The sequence below is a fragment of the Phascolarctos cinereus genome, unplaced genomic scaffold (genome assembly GCF_003287225.1).
Source record: "Phascolarctos cinereus isolate Bilbo 61053 unplaced genomic scaffold, phaCin_HiC Scaffold_7;HRSCAF=346, whole genome shotgun sequence".
Taxonomy (NCBI): domain Eukaryota; kingdom Metazoa; phylum Chordata; class Mammalia; order Diprotodontia; family Phascolarctidae; genus Phascolarctos; species Phascolarctos cinereus.
In genome coordinates, this window is record NW_027556180.1 from 98,267,312 (window position 1) to 98,282,773 (window position 15,462).

The 15,462-nt window shown below is 36.7% G+C and overlaps 1 pseudogene; it reads left to right on the forward strand.

Annotated features, from left to right (window-relative positions):
- The first annotated feature begins 2,827 nt into the window (after positions 1-2,827).
- Positions 2,828-4,260, forward strand: LOC110196758 (ATP synthase F(1) complex catalytic subunit beta, mitochondrial pseudogene; annotated as a pseudogene).
- Positions 4,261-15,462: the final 11,202 nt, after the last annotated feature.

Sequence of the window (15,462 nt, forward strand, 5' to 3'; positions counted from 1 at the left end):
ATTTTATTTCTCAATTTTTAATTTTATTTCTTTATTTATTTGTTTACTTCCTCATTTATTTATCTATTCATTCATTTATTTATTTGTTTATTTATTTGCTTCCTCATTCATTTATTTATGTATCTATTTGTTTATTTATTTATTTATTTATTCATTCATTCATTCATTCATTCATTCATTCATTTATTTTTGTGGTGAGGCAATTGGGGTTAAGTGACTTGGCCCAAGTCACATAGCTACCAAGTGTTATGTGTCTAAGGCCATATTTGAACTCAAGTCCTCCAGACTCCAGGGCCTGTGCTGTATCCACTGTGCCACCTAGCTCCCCCCTTTAATTGTTGTTTTTGTTTTCTTTTGTTTTGTTTTTGGAGCAGGAGACTGTAAATATGATATTCTGGAAGGCAAAGGAATTAGGAATACATGCAAGGATAACCTACCCAGAAAAACTGAGTATTAATCCTTCGAGTAAATAAATGGATATTCAATGAAATTGAGGACTTTCACGCATTCTTTATGAAAAGGCCAGAACTAAATAGAAAATTTTTCATTCAAATACAAGACTCCAGAGAAGCATAAAGAGGTAAACATGAAAGAGAAATCATAAGAAAATCGATAAAGTTTAACTTTTTATATTCCTATGTAGAAGATGATAACTGTAATTCCTAAAAAAACTTTATCATTATTAAGGCAGTTTGAAGTAGTCTATACATAGAGAGAGTGTGGGTGTGAATTGGGATGATTTTTAAAAATGAAGGGGTGAGGAACGGGGATGTACTGGGCAAAGGGGTAAGGGAGAGGTAGAATGGGGAAAATTATTTCACATAAAAGAGATATGCAAGGAAGAGCTTTTACAGTGGAGTAGAAAATGGGGTGGGTGGGCAACACTTGTACCTCAGTCTCATCCAAATTGGTTCAAAGATACATATATACATACATACGTAAGTGTGTGTGTGAACATATGTGTGTGTGTGTGAAATCTATCTTATCCAACAGGAAGATGAAAAGGGGAGAGATGATAAAAGGGAAGGCAAATTAAAGGAGGCAATGGTCAGAAGCAAAACAGACTTCTGAGGAGGGATGGGGTAAAAAGAGATAAGGATAAACAGAAGAAAACAGGATGGAGGGAAATACACAGTAATCATAATTGTGAATGCAAATCAGATGAGCTTACCCATAAAATGGAAGGGGATAGCAGAACGAATTAGAATGAAGACTTCAATAATATATTGTGTATAAGAGACACATTTGGAAAAGAAAGACATAAACACAGAGTTAAAATAAAGAGATGGAACAAAATCTATTACACTGCAGCTGAAATTTTAAAAAAAGACAAGGGTAATAATCATGACCTTAGACAAAGCAAAACAAAAAAAAATAGATCTAATTAAAAGAGATAGATAGGGAAACTGCATTTTGCTAAAAGGCACCAATTGACAACAAAGGAATATTTAAAAACATGTTTGCAGCAACTTTCTCTAAATCCTTTTTTTCTCAAATATATAGCAAACAGTCAAATTTATAAAAATAATAGCCATTCCCCAATTGATAGATTGTCAAGGGATATAAAGAGGAAGTTTTTAGAAAACATCAAAGCTAACTGCAGTTATATGGGAAAAAAGTGCTCTAAATCACTATTGATGAAAGAAATACAAATTCAAACAACTCAAGTACCACTTCATACTATATGAAATGACAAATGCTGTAAGGGATAAGGGAAAATAATTATACCAATTAACTGTTGTAGAAGTTGTGAACTGGGCCAACCATTCTAGGAACAATTTAGAACTATGCCTAGAGGGGTATAAAACAATGAATACTCAGCAATGCATATATTAGGTCTGTATCCCCAAAGAGATCAAAGAAAAAGAAAAAGGACCCATATGTACAAAAATATTTATAGCAATTCTTTTTGTGGTGACAAAGAATTATAAATTGGGGACACACCCATCAGTTGGAGAATGACTAAACAAGTCATGATGTATGATGGTGATGTAATACTATTGTGCCATAAGAAATTATGAAGGGAATGGTTTCAGAAAAAAAAAGTGGGAAGACCTCTATGATCTGTTGTAGAGTGAAGTGAACTGAAGAAGGAGATCATGGTGTACAGGAACAACAAATTCTGTAATGATCATAAAGTGTGAAAGACTTGGCTACTCAGATCAATACTATGAATTCAAGAAAATTCCAAAGGATTCATAATGAAAAATGTCATCCACCTCCAAAGAACTGATGAACTCTGAGTGCAAATTGACATACAGTGTTCTTACTTTTTTTTTTGCCTTTTGTAGGCTCAGTATGGAAATATTTAACATTTTCTCACACGTGTAATTGATATCACATTGCTTGCTTTCTCAATGATGGGGGAGGTGCCAGAGGGAGGAAGAGAATTTACCATTTAAAAAAAAGAATAAAAATAAATAACAATTTTTTGTGTGTATTTGTTTAATTAACACACACATACACACACAAAAGAGAATGTCCTTTCATAGGTCAATATGATTTGCAAATGATTCAATACATTCAGTTTGGGGGTTTAAATGGAAAGTGAAAGAAAATGAAAAAAAGTATTCCCAAGTAAACAAAGCATAAGAAAAATAATGGAAATTGCTAAATGTCCACCTGCTATCTAAACTGAGATTCTGCAATAAGTCTTGAAAATACTTCTCAGCTCAGTGTATCCCCAGAGTCCACCATGTTGGGGCTGGTGGGCCGTTCTGCCCCAACCTTGGCTTTGGGTGGCCCTTGGGGCCTTGTGCCCCAGGCCCAGATTTTGTTGCAAGTGGCTCAGCCATTGACCAAATGGCCTGGGACTATGTGGCAATGACATACTCCCACCCCCAAGATCAGGGTGGCCAGCTGGCACATTATGGCAGTCATGGGGCCGTGCTGGACATGCAGTTTGATAAGGGGCTCCCTCCCATCCTCAGTGCCCTGGAAGTGCAGGACAGGGAAACCAGGCTGGTTCTGGAGGTCATCCAACACCTAGGTGAGAACACAGTCTGGACCATTGCTATTGATGGTACAGATGGATTTGTCAGAGGGCAGAGGTGCTGATTCTGGCACACCAACCAAAATGCCTGTGGGGCCTGAGACCCTGGGAAGAAACATGAATGTTACTGGATAGCCTATTGATGAAAGGGGTCCAAACAAAACCAAACAATTTGCTGCTATTCATTCTGAGGATCCTGAATTCAGAGAAATGAATATAGTGCAAGAAACCCTGGTCACTGGCATCAAAGTTGTGGATCTTTTGGCCCCATATGCCAAGGGTGGTAAAATTGGTCTCTTTGGTGGTGCTAATATGGGAAAGACTGTATTGATTATGGAGCAAATCAACAATGTTGCCAAGGCCATGGTTATTCTGTGTTTGCTGGTGTTGGTGAATGTACCTGAGAAGGCAATGACTTGTATTGTGAGATGATTGAGTCTGGTACTATCAATCTGAAGCTTACCGCTTCCAAAATAGCATTGGTATATGGCCAGATGAATGAACCACCTCACATTTGGTCTCAGGTAGCCTTGACTGGCCTCACTGTGGCTGAATACTTCAGAGACCAAGAGGGTCAAGATGTACTGCTTTTCATTGATAACATTTTCTGATTCACTCAGGCTGACTCAGAGGTATCTGCTTTGCTAGGTAGAATCATCTCTGCTGTGGGTTATGGGATCACCTTGGCCACTGATACAGGCACTATCCAGGAGAGAATTACTACATCCAAGAAGAGCTCTATCACCTCTGTGCAAGCTATTTATGTGCCTGCTAATGATTTGACTGACCCTGTTCCTGCCACCACCTTTGCTCATTTGGATGCTGCCACTATGCTGTCCTAGGCCATTGCTGATCTGGATATTAAGCCTGCAGTGGATCCTCTAGACTGCACTTCCCAGATCACAGAGTGTGACGTTGTTGGCAATGAGCATTATGATCTTGCCCAAAGTGTGCAAAAGATTCTGCAGGACTATAAGTCCCTCCAGGACATCATTGTCATCCTTGGTATGGATGAGTTGTCTGAAGAAGACAAGTTAACAGTGTCTTGGGCCTGGAAAATCCAGCGTTTTTTGTCACAGCAATTCCAAGTTGCTGAGGTTTTCACAGGACATATGGGGAAATTGGTGCCCCCGAGAGAAACCATTAAGTGATTCTAGAAAATCTTGGCAGTGCAGTATGACCATTTCCCAGAGCAGGTCCTCTATATAGTCAGACCCATCGAAGAAGGTATGACAAAAGTTGAAAAACTGGCTGAAGGGCACTCATGAGGAGTCACCTTCTTCTGTCCTTCAATTTCAGTTGTCTGAGCAAATTGCACAAGAACTTTCATTGGAAAATCTGTGTACTGTCTGAAGAATATTTCAACTTTTGAATAAAATGTACATCTCTCAATAAAAAAAAAAGAAAATGATTCTCTAAGCAGATAATGCAGCTGTCCATTCATCAGAAAGGTTTCTTGCAAGTCAATAAGATCTAAATCAGGGCAGGTAGGTGGCACAGCAGATAGAGTGCTAAGCCTACAGTCAGAATGACCCGCATTTGAATCCAGCCTCAAAACACTTCCTAGCCCTGTTATCTGGGGCAAGTCACTTAACCCTGTTTGCCTCAGTTTCCTCACCTGTAAAATGTACTGGAGAAGGAAATGGCAAATCACCCCAGGATTTTTGCCAAGAAAACCCCAAATGGCCATGAAGATTCAGACATGACTGAAAAAATGACTCAAAAAAAGTTTCAAAAGCTGATTGAGGATGCAAAACAAAATGAAATCTAACTATAATATATGCTTTTTCCCCATCTGTAATATTAGAAGCAGGTATTTTATTTGCCCCATGACTCACTTGCTTTGCCAAGTACTCTTGGTTAACATATTATAAAACCAATTGCTTTGAAATTGTACTAGCCATGACATTTCTGGAATATGTTGAATTATGGCCCCACCAGCAAATAACTTTAAATGAAAATAAATGAGGAAAGATTGTTCTGGGGTTCAATAAATACTCTAGATTCTCATAAATGAGACCTTTTCAATTAAGTTCTAGAACTTATTTGGGCTGTTTTTCAAAACTGTTTAACTGTTTGAAGAGGGAAAAATGTTGAAGTTGAACTTGGCCTTCTGGCAGGCCATGGAAATGGCCCATTTGCATTCTATCTGACTTAATTATGCCCCAAAGACTAAGTGAAAGGCTTGATTAATTAAGCCAAAGAGATACTGCTGGGTTAAGAAATTCTTTCTATTTGAAATGTACTACTCAGAAGACTTTAGAATTACATGTGTGTGTATATTTATATATGTGTACATTTATATATGTGTATATATATGTATATGTATATATTTATGACTAGCTAACAATATAAATAGGAAATAGTTGATATTTCTATATCACTTTAAGGTTTGCAAAGCATTTTGCATGCATTATTTCATTTTATTCTTATGATCCTCTACCCTGGTCTTCCTGACTTCACAGTGAGAATTCTTTCAACAGTACCTGATTTCCTCAAATGACATGACATATCCAAAATAACAAAAACAAAAAACAAAAAAAAAACCAAAACTCTCTACTATTGAAATTAAATAAAAGGAGCAAGAAAGCATACTGTTCAGACTGAGAGAAATGTTAGTCACATTGTACTCTGCTCTTATCAGAACACATCTGGAATATTATGTGTAGCTCTGGGTACCATATTTAGGAAGGATTTTGACAGGTTAGAGCACTTCAAGAAAGTCACAAGCAGGATATTAAAAAACAAGCAAACAAACACACACACAAAAGCTCAAAAGCATTCCACATAGGTAAAATGAAGTTATTTGGAATTTTTAACTAGGAAAAAAAACATCATAGGAGGATATGGATCTGTCTTCGTATGTTTGCAGTGCTGTCTTATGGAAGAAAGATCAGATTTTTCAAAAGTGCAACTCTGACAATATTAACCCGTACCCAATAAATTCCAAAGGCCCTTTCTTACTTCCAGCATCAAATACAAAGTCATCTTTTGGGCTTTTAAAACTCTTTACAATCTGGCACCTTCCTATCTTTCCTGTCTATCCTCCCCCATACTCCAGTGATGCTGACCTCCTTGTCATTTCTTCAAGACACTCCATCTCCTGACTCTGGGCATTTTTATTGGCTGTAGCCCATGCCTGAAACTTTTCCTCTACATTTTCACCTCCTCCTGATTTTGCAGCCTTCCTTCAAGTCTCATTTATTTCACCTTTAACAAGAAGCCTTTCCTAGTCCTCCTTAATCTTAGTATTTCCCTCTGAGATTCTTCCTAACTTACCCTGCATATAACCTGTTTTTTACAGTTATTTCTCTCTTTAGACTGTGAACTCCTTAAGAAAAGATACTTTTTTTTTTAAGTGAGAGGGTCTTTCTTTGTATCCGTAGCACTTAGCACAATGCCTAGCATATAGTAGGCACTTAATAAATGTGCTTACTGACTGATTTTGTCCTAAATGGCAGAGCAAAGAAAAACTGTCAAAAGTTATAGAGACAAATTTTAATTAAACATAAGAGCAATTCCTAAATAATTAGCAGTATTTACAAGTGAGATGGAATGATAGAAACAAAACTAAATGACCAAGTTTAAAGAAATAAGATTGATAAACTGTTAGCTAACTTGATCAAAAACAAGAGGGAGGAAAAGGAAATTACAAAAATAAAAATGAATGAGTTAAAATTACCACTGAGGAAATAAAAAAGAATTAATAGGAACACTTTTTCCACTTTTCATCTCACATGTTCTCTTGTCTTAAAACTCTTCCTATCTACCTCCTACTTCCCTGATGTTTACAAACATGCCCATAGCTCTTCACCTATCCTTTAAGCAAACAAAACATCTCCCTTGATTCTAAATAACACTTATTCTATATGAAAAAGGCTAACCCTTCTTCAGGTTGCTGATGGAAAAGACTCTGGAAAAACAGAAGATGATCTGCTAATCTCCACCATGTCTCTATCTCTAGCTTGCTACACTAGAGACCCTCCTTGGTTGAAATATAGGACTCTTTTTCTTGGTTGAGCTAAGTTGCCTTTCTTCCAATGAGAGAGTTCCTTCACTCTATATTGTCTAATATATGTTCATCTACATATACCTTTGATTTGTATTTTACTATTTGTTATTCATTATTCAGTCATGTCCAACTCTTCATGACCCCATGGACGATAGCATGGCAGGCCCTTCTATCCTCCACCATCTCCCAAAGTCTGTCCAAGTTTATATTTGTTGCTTTCATGACACTATCTATTCATTTTGTCCTCTGCCATCTCTTTTTTTTTGCCTTTAGTCTTTCATCAGGGACCTTTCCAGCAAGTCCTGTCTTCTCATTGTGGCCAAAGTATTTCAGCTTCAGCTTCAGGATTGTCCTTCCAATGAGTAGTCTGAATTAATTTCTTTAAGTATTGACTGATTTGATCTCCTTGCTATCCAAGGGACTCTCAAAAGTCTTTTCCAACACCACAATTCAAAACTGTCAATTCTAGAAGAAATAAAAGTCTCCCTTGGAGAACGGTGGAGTGAGAAGAGGCTGGGTATGCTTATTTTGCCTCCCTTCTGACTGTATAACTTTCCCATGCTACGTATGGTGAACAGCCACATATGCGTCCTCTTCTCTCTATTCATACAACTACAAACCTAGTTTAGGTCCTCACAATATCTCTACTGTACTAATATAATAGTCTTCTAACTGGTTTCCTAGCCTCAAGCCTCTTACCGTTACCTTCGACACTTCACTGAATGGCCAACATGAATAGATCTGGCTTAGTTTTCCCCTTGTTCTATGAGCTCCAGTTGTTCCCTATTACCTCTTGGATCAAATATAATCTCCTCTGATTGGCATGAAGACTCTTTATCTTCTTGCCCCAGGAATGTTCTGGTAAATCTTTAATAACTGATTTTCCCCAAAAAAAGCACTGACAAATTTTAAAGTTTAACCTGTTTTATTAATATCTTCTCCAACACTTTTTTAAAGTCTACATAATCAACAAAACAATAAATTAAACTCTGATTTATAGCATTTGCCATTTTCAGAAGTATAAATGCCCACATTGATAATTTAACATAAGCCCTCCCAAACCAGCCCACTCCAATAATACCAGAGATCTTTGGGCTTTTAGATGTTTCATTCAGACTACACATCTTTGCCTCTTGGGTCTATCAGTGTCAGTTTGTTCTTATGCTGCCAAGGCAGCAAAATTCAGTAGAAGCTTTCAGCTCAGGCTCATGTGGAAATTTTCAGCCACTCAACAAAATTTTCTCACATATGTTTATGCTACTAATAGTTTGGCTTTTCTATCAGGTGATTTTCTAGTTATTAGTATTGAATTTTGTCTTAAAGTTAGCTGCAGCATAACCCTCTCTGGTCCCTTCTTACCATTCCAGTCTTCCTAGATGTTACCTGCCTCCTTGAAGTAGATGGTAAGCCCAGTGGGTAAACAGCTAAGTGTAGACTCAGGAAGAAGAGTTCAAATTCGACTTCAGATACTTAGTAGCTGTGTGACTCTGGGCAAACACAAAAAGTGTTTTACTTTTCTCAACTATAAAATGGTGATAATAATAACATCCACCTTGCAAGGTTGTTGTGAGTCTCAAGCAAAATAATATTTTTTTTAAAAGTTCTTAGTGTAGTGACTAGCACATATTAGGTGGCATAAAGATACTTGATGATATAGTTAAAGTGTTGTACTCAATGTGCCAGCAAATTTGGAAAACTCAGCAGTGGCCACTGGATTAGAAAAAGATGTGTTTGTGTTATAATCCTAAAGAAGGGCAATTCTATCTAATATTCAAATTACTCAACAATTGAAGCCAACAAGCTAACATGACAGAATCAAAGCTTTCAAATTGTGGTGCTAGAGAAGATTTTTGAAAGTCCTTAGACATCAGAAAAATCATGTCAGTCAATACTTAAAGAAATTAATTCAGACTACTCATTGGAAGGATAAATACTCAAGCTGAAATTGAAATACATTGGCTACATAATGAGAAGATGGTATTCATTGGAAAGACCTTGATGCTGGGAAAGATTGAAGGCAAAAGGGAAAGGGAACATTAGAAGATGAGATGTATAGATGGTGTCATGGAAGCAGCAAAGCATGATCTTGGACAGACTTAGGGAGATAGGAAAGGAGAGAAAGACCTGGACATACTATGGTCCATGGGGTCATGAAGCATTGGACACAACTGAGTGACTGAACAATATATAAATGCTTATTACCTTCCCCCAACCCTTCACACACTCTCCAATTCAGTTACACTGGTTACTTGCTGTTATTTGAACAGAATACTTCATCTTCCATCTCTTTTACTTTGCCTCAGCTACCTCCCAAACAAAAAAAAATGCTTCCTTACCTTTGCCTTTTATATCCCCTAAATATCTCTATATATTTTCTATGGACCCCATTAATTATTTTTTTCTTTACGTCGTAACGTGAGCTCTTTGACAGTAGGTGTTTATTTTTGCTGTTCATTGTATGCCCAGAAATTAGCACTAATATTAGTGCCTGGCATATGATTGGCACTTAATACATGGTTGTTAAGTAACTGACATATTTCACTCAAGTATGGGTTAGCAAAACGGAGAATTTAAACAAAAAATTAAAAATTAACTACAAAATAAAAAGAGCCAAATTAACAGAAAGAAAAAGAAACTTTTTAGCAACCCAATCTCAGAAAGCAAAATTGAAAAGCCACAAAGGAAAATGAAATGGAAAAAGTCTTGATCCAGATGAATTTAGAGATGATTCATCATCAGTTTAAAGATTCAATTAATGCTAGGCAACCCAAATTATTCTCAAGAATTGAAAGAGAAAATACTCAGAATAACTCATGAGACCAATATGGTCCCAATTATTAAACCAGTGAAGGATTAAAAAAGAAGAGAACTATATACTAAAATAATAAATTTATATTGATGTGACAATTTTAAACAAAATGTTAACAATAAGAATATGGTAACATAGTCAAAAAATGTATTCCCTATGATTAAATCAGACCTTGAAAGAATTGAAAGGATGAGTCAGCATTAGAGAAAAATATAACATAGCCTTATTATAAGCAAACTGTATTATAAGTAAAGGCATTATTGAAAGAAGAAATTTTAAAGGAAGTGAAATACTCATTTATTCTTAAACAATTTAAAAAGAATATACATAAGGGAATCAATTGTTAATGTGGTTAAAGCAAAGTATATTTAATTCAAAAAACTAGCATTATTAACAATGTAGACACATTAGAACCTTTTCAAATAAATACAAGAGAACAAAGAAAGTAATGCCTTTTCACCTAATTTTGCATAATTCTAGATGAAGTATATCAATGACAAGAAAAAGGAATTATAAACATAAATATTGACTAAGATCAAATATAGCCTTTTTTGCAGACAGCATAACAAAATCTCAGATCAGAAAAGAAACAAATTAAGGCAATTAATGCTTTCATAATAAAAAAAAGGAAATAAATCCACAAAATTTATCAATATGTCTATGTAATAATAAGAAAATACAGGAGGAAATACATTTTATAAGGAGTTCCTATTAAAGAAAAACTATAAAAACACTAAGTATTTAGAAGTCATTTTGGGAAAGATCCATCTATGTATTTGTCTATCTATCTATCTATCTATCTAATTACAAAATATCTTAGTGAAATGATAAATAAAATAATTGGAGATAAACTATCACTCATTAAAAGGCAATATCAATATTATAAAAGTGATAATCATACCTGAATTAATTTCCATACCAAACAAATAAGTACAAATGGATATTTTATAGAACTAAGCAAAACAACAAAATTGTTTGGAAAAACAAAATATCTAGAATCTCAAGAGAAATATGAGGGAAAAAAACATCTGAATTAGAGGGAAAGTACTTTTAGACACTGAATTACGCCACAGAGCAATAATTATCAAACCCTTTTGGTACTGACTAAATTATGGAAAAGGTGATTAGTCAAAAAGAGTCAAAATTGTTATCAAATCAGTACAATTGAATTTTAAAACCCAAAGTATAAGAGACCATAGAACATAAGTTGCATAAGGAAAAATTCCCAATTTGACAAAAATTTCTGGAAAAAATAGAAATCTGTTTAGTAAAAATTAGATTTAGATTAACATCTTTTACCATATACTACAATTAGCTCAAAATTAATATAGAACCTATTTTAAAAGTCATATCATAACAAAAAAGGAAAAAAATATAACTACGTCTATGAACTAGGTTTAGAAGAAGAATACTTATTCAAACAAAGGACAGAGATTACTGAACACTAAATATACGACTTCAATTATATGAAATTGAAAAACTTTTGCAAGAACAATAACAATGCAACTAGGATAAAAAGGCTAGGAGCTGCTGCCCAAGAAGTGTGGGCATTGGAGTCTGGGAACTAAATCTTTGTCCCTAACCTCTCTGAGAGCCCTCCGAGAGCTGACCTCTTTGGGAGACTCCTCTCTGCTAGCCTAACTTAGATGATGTGTATGATCAATTCTTCATGGTCCCATGTTTCTAATCTAGTTTGGAACTCTAGATACTGAATCTATGATCCTGATAAACCTTTGTTCCAACTTTCCTGCTCTGTTAATTTTCTTATTGGTTGAATTTGCCATCTTGGATTGGAAAAATAACTCATTGTAATTTTTCCTTCCATTTGCTAGTCACTACTTGGTCTGGTGTTTTTTTACATTGTTACTGGAGCATTTATGGAAGAGCTTGGCTGTACTACTTTCTCCTATTTATCCCTCTTGGCTGGGTTCCTTTGCCTTCTTACTTCTCTTCACGTACTCTATGATTTTGAGATAAAGGCCTGCTTGCTTCTTTTTTTCAAACATGACAAACCATCTTCCCACTTTGTGCCTTTTTCCTGGCTGTCACTGTTTGGCTGTTCCTATTCTATGCCTTTCTCTAGTCTGTAATTTTCTCTCATGTCATCCCCACCTCTTGGCCCTACTTTCTTATAGGAAACTTCAAAACCCAGTTCAAAACCCAACTTATGAAAAGTTTTCCTAGTCTCCATCCTCTTTCCCTACTCAGCTGTTAGTGGCTAGTAACCCTCCTTTGAAATTTTCTCCCATTAATATAAAAATACCTATGTTTATATGAAAAATGCAGTGCACATTATACATATGTATTTCAATACAACATGATTTGATAGTAAAAATTTTGAGTCTTAAACTTACCTAAAGGAAGAAAAAATATTATTTTAACATACTATTGATTCTCTACTGATGAATCTATTTCTTTCAGTACTTTTTTTTTCTTTCTTAAATATTACTTTCGTTCCAGTGAAATGAACCTCTTCATTCGTGCTTCCTTATCTCTAAAGATTACTGTATGTATTTGGAGTAACCATCTCTACTTCATCTAACAAATTTTGGCCAGTGCAAATTCTCTATTCTTTCACCTTTCACTCTTATTATGTATATATGAGTATCACATCCTGGTATGTTATTCATTGCAGCTGACACTGTTATTCAAGGGAGTGGAAGCATTAGTGCTTTTGAGGTCAAGTAATTTGCATGCTATAGCTTATAGGATATTTACCCTAAACTTCTTTTTAGTGGCAAAAAAGGATTGTTGAAAGTTTAGATGCCATTTACCCAACACATATTCATCCCTTCATGTAAGATGAACTCCTTAAGGACATAAGAGCAACACCAACGATTTGATTTTCTCTTTTGTTAAGTGACTTATCAGGAAAATGAGTAATTTTAAAATTATAGGAACAAGCAGTGTTGGTCAAGAAAAAAACTTTTTTTATACTTTTTTTGAGGAAATTGGGGTTAAGTGACTTGTCTAGGGTCACACAGGAAGGTAAGTGTCAACTGTCTGGTCTGAAACTGGATTTGAACTCAGGTCCTCCTGACTCCAGGGCTGGTGCTCTATCCACTGTGCCACCTAGCTGCCCTGGCAAGAAGAAAGTATTAAGGGGGGCAGAGGCAAGATGGCAGAGTAAAAGTGGTGACTTGCTTGAGCTCTCCCCCAAACTCCTCCAAATACCTACAAGAAATGGCTCTAAACAAGTTCTAAAGCAGCAGAACCCACACAGAAACAGAGTGAGGCAAATTTACAGCCCAAAACAGCCTGAATGGTTAATCAGAAAGGTATATGGTGACAAGCAGTAAGAGGAGCGCAGTTTGGGTGGGTGTGCAGGCAAGGCAGGCCTCTGCAAACCTGAAGCAGGTCTCAGAGGACTGAATCTCGTGCAGTTGTGGCAGTTTCCAGACTTAACAACCCACAAATGCCAAAGACAACTTAGAATGTCAGTGGGAAAAGCCTATGACTGCAATGAGAGAGAGAAACGAGCCCCAGTCCCTGAGCTCAGCCCTGGGGGGTGGCGGCTACTTCCCGAGCTTATGGCCTACAGACTGAGGAGAATCAAATGATTGATCATAGGTGGATTGCAGGAATCTCTCTGCTGGTTCAGGATTCTCTTTCTCTGCCCGTGCTTGGATCTGGGTCATAGTTCTAGGTGGGCATCCTGGGGCAAGGAGGACTGCTAACGTGGTGGAACTTATGGTGGCGATAAAGAGAAAATCCTAGTCATCGTTCCAAGGTAGAAAAGAGTGCTTGTGGTCACTCATAAACCAGAGCACAGGACAGAAAAGGAGTAAATGCCTCACCCCTTACCATACTACCACTGTGGAAGAACTGAAAATTTATAGGTCCCTAGAAATATCTCTGAAAATAGCTGCACAAACCCCCTGAAGCTTGGGACAGTACATTCACAGCAGTGGAAGCAGACTCCTACCTTAACAAAGAGTTCATAACTCAAATAATAGACTGGGAACATAAATAAACAAAGGTCCAAAAAAAGTCAGACCATAGAATCTTTCTTTGGTAACAAAGAAGATCAAAACATACAACCAGAAGAAGACAACAAAATCAAAGCTGTTACATCCAAAGCCTCCAAGAAAAATATGAATCAGTCCCAGGCCTTGGAAGAGCTCAAAAAAGATTCTGAGAAACAAGTAAGAGAAGTAGAGGAAAACCTGGGAAGATAAATGAGAGTGATGCAAGAAAATCATGAAAAGCAAGTCAACAACTTGCTAAAGGAGACCCAAAAATATACTGAAGAAAATAACACCTTAAAAAATAGCCTAACCCAAATCGCAAAAGAGGTCCAAAAATCCAATGAGGAGAAGAATGCCCTAAAAAGCAAAACTGGCCAAATGGAAAAGGAAGTCCAAAAGATTACTGAACAAAATACTTTCTTAAAAATTAGAACAGAGTAATTGGAAACTAGTGACTTTATGAGAAATCAAGACACTATAAAACAAATTCAAAACAAAACAATGAAAAAATAGAAAACAATGTGAAATATCTCATTGGAAAAACAACTGACCTGGAAAATAGATCCAGGAGACAGAATTTAAAAATTATTGGACTATCTGAAAGCCATGATCTAAAAAAGAGCCTAGACATTATCTTTCAAGAAATTATCAAGGAAAACTACCCTGATATTTTAGAACTAAAGGGCAAAATAGAAATTGAAAGAATCCACTTAATCTCCTCCTGAAAGAGATCCCCAAAGGAAAATTCCTAGGAATATTGTAGCCAAATTCCAGAGTTCCCAGAAAGAAACAATTACAATATTGTGGAAACACAATCAGGATAACACAAGATTTAGCAGCTTCTATGTTAAGGGACCGCAGGGTATGGAATATAATATTCTGGGGGAGCGGAGCCATGATGGCGGAGTGAAAGCAGTGACTGGCTTGATCTCTCCCCTGAACCCCTCCAAATACCTATTAAAAATGGCTCTAAATAAATTCTAAAGCAGCAGAATCCACAAAAAAAAAAACAGAATGGAACAAATTTCCAACCCAAAATAACCTGGATGGTTGATTGGAAAGGTATATTATGCTGGACTTGGAGAGGAGCCCAGTTTGGTGCGTCCATGCAGGCTGCAGCGAACCTGGAACAGGCCTCAGAGGACTGATTCACGGGCAGCTCTGGCGGCTTCCAGACTTCTCCACCCAGGAACGCCGAAGACAACTTAGAAGGTCAGTGGGAACAGTCTGTTTCTGCAGTGAGAGAGAAGCTAGGTTTCAGCCCCCCACATTCCTAGCATGGCCCGGGGCACATACTGTTTCCTGAGCTTCCAGCCCACAGACTGAGAGGGAATTGAGTTGCTGATCAGAGGGGGATTGCAGGACTCTCTTTGCCAGTGCTGACACAGGAATATCTTGCTTTGCCCATGCATGGATCTGGGTCACAGTTCTGAGGGGACTGCAAGACATGGAATATAATATTCCAGAGGGCAAAGGAGATAGGATTACAACCAAAAATCACCTACCCAGTAAAACTGAGTATAATCCTTCAGGGGAAAAATGGTCATTCAGTGAAACAGAGGACTTTCAAGCATTCTTGATGAAAAGACCAGAGCTGAAGAGAAAATTTGACTTTCAAATACAAGTCTCAAGTGAAACATGGAAAAGGTAAATGGGAAAGAGAAATCATAAGAGGCTTATT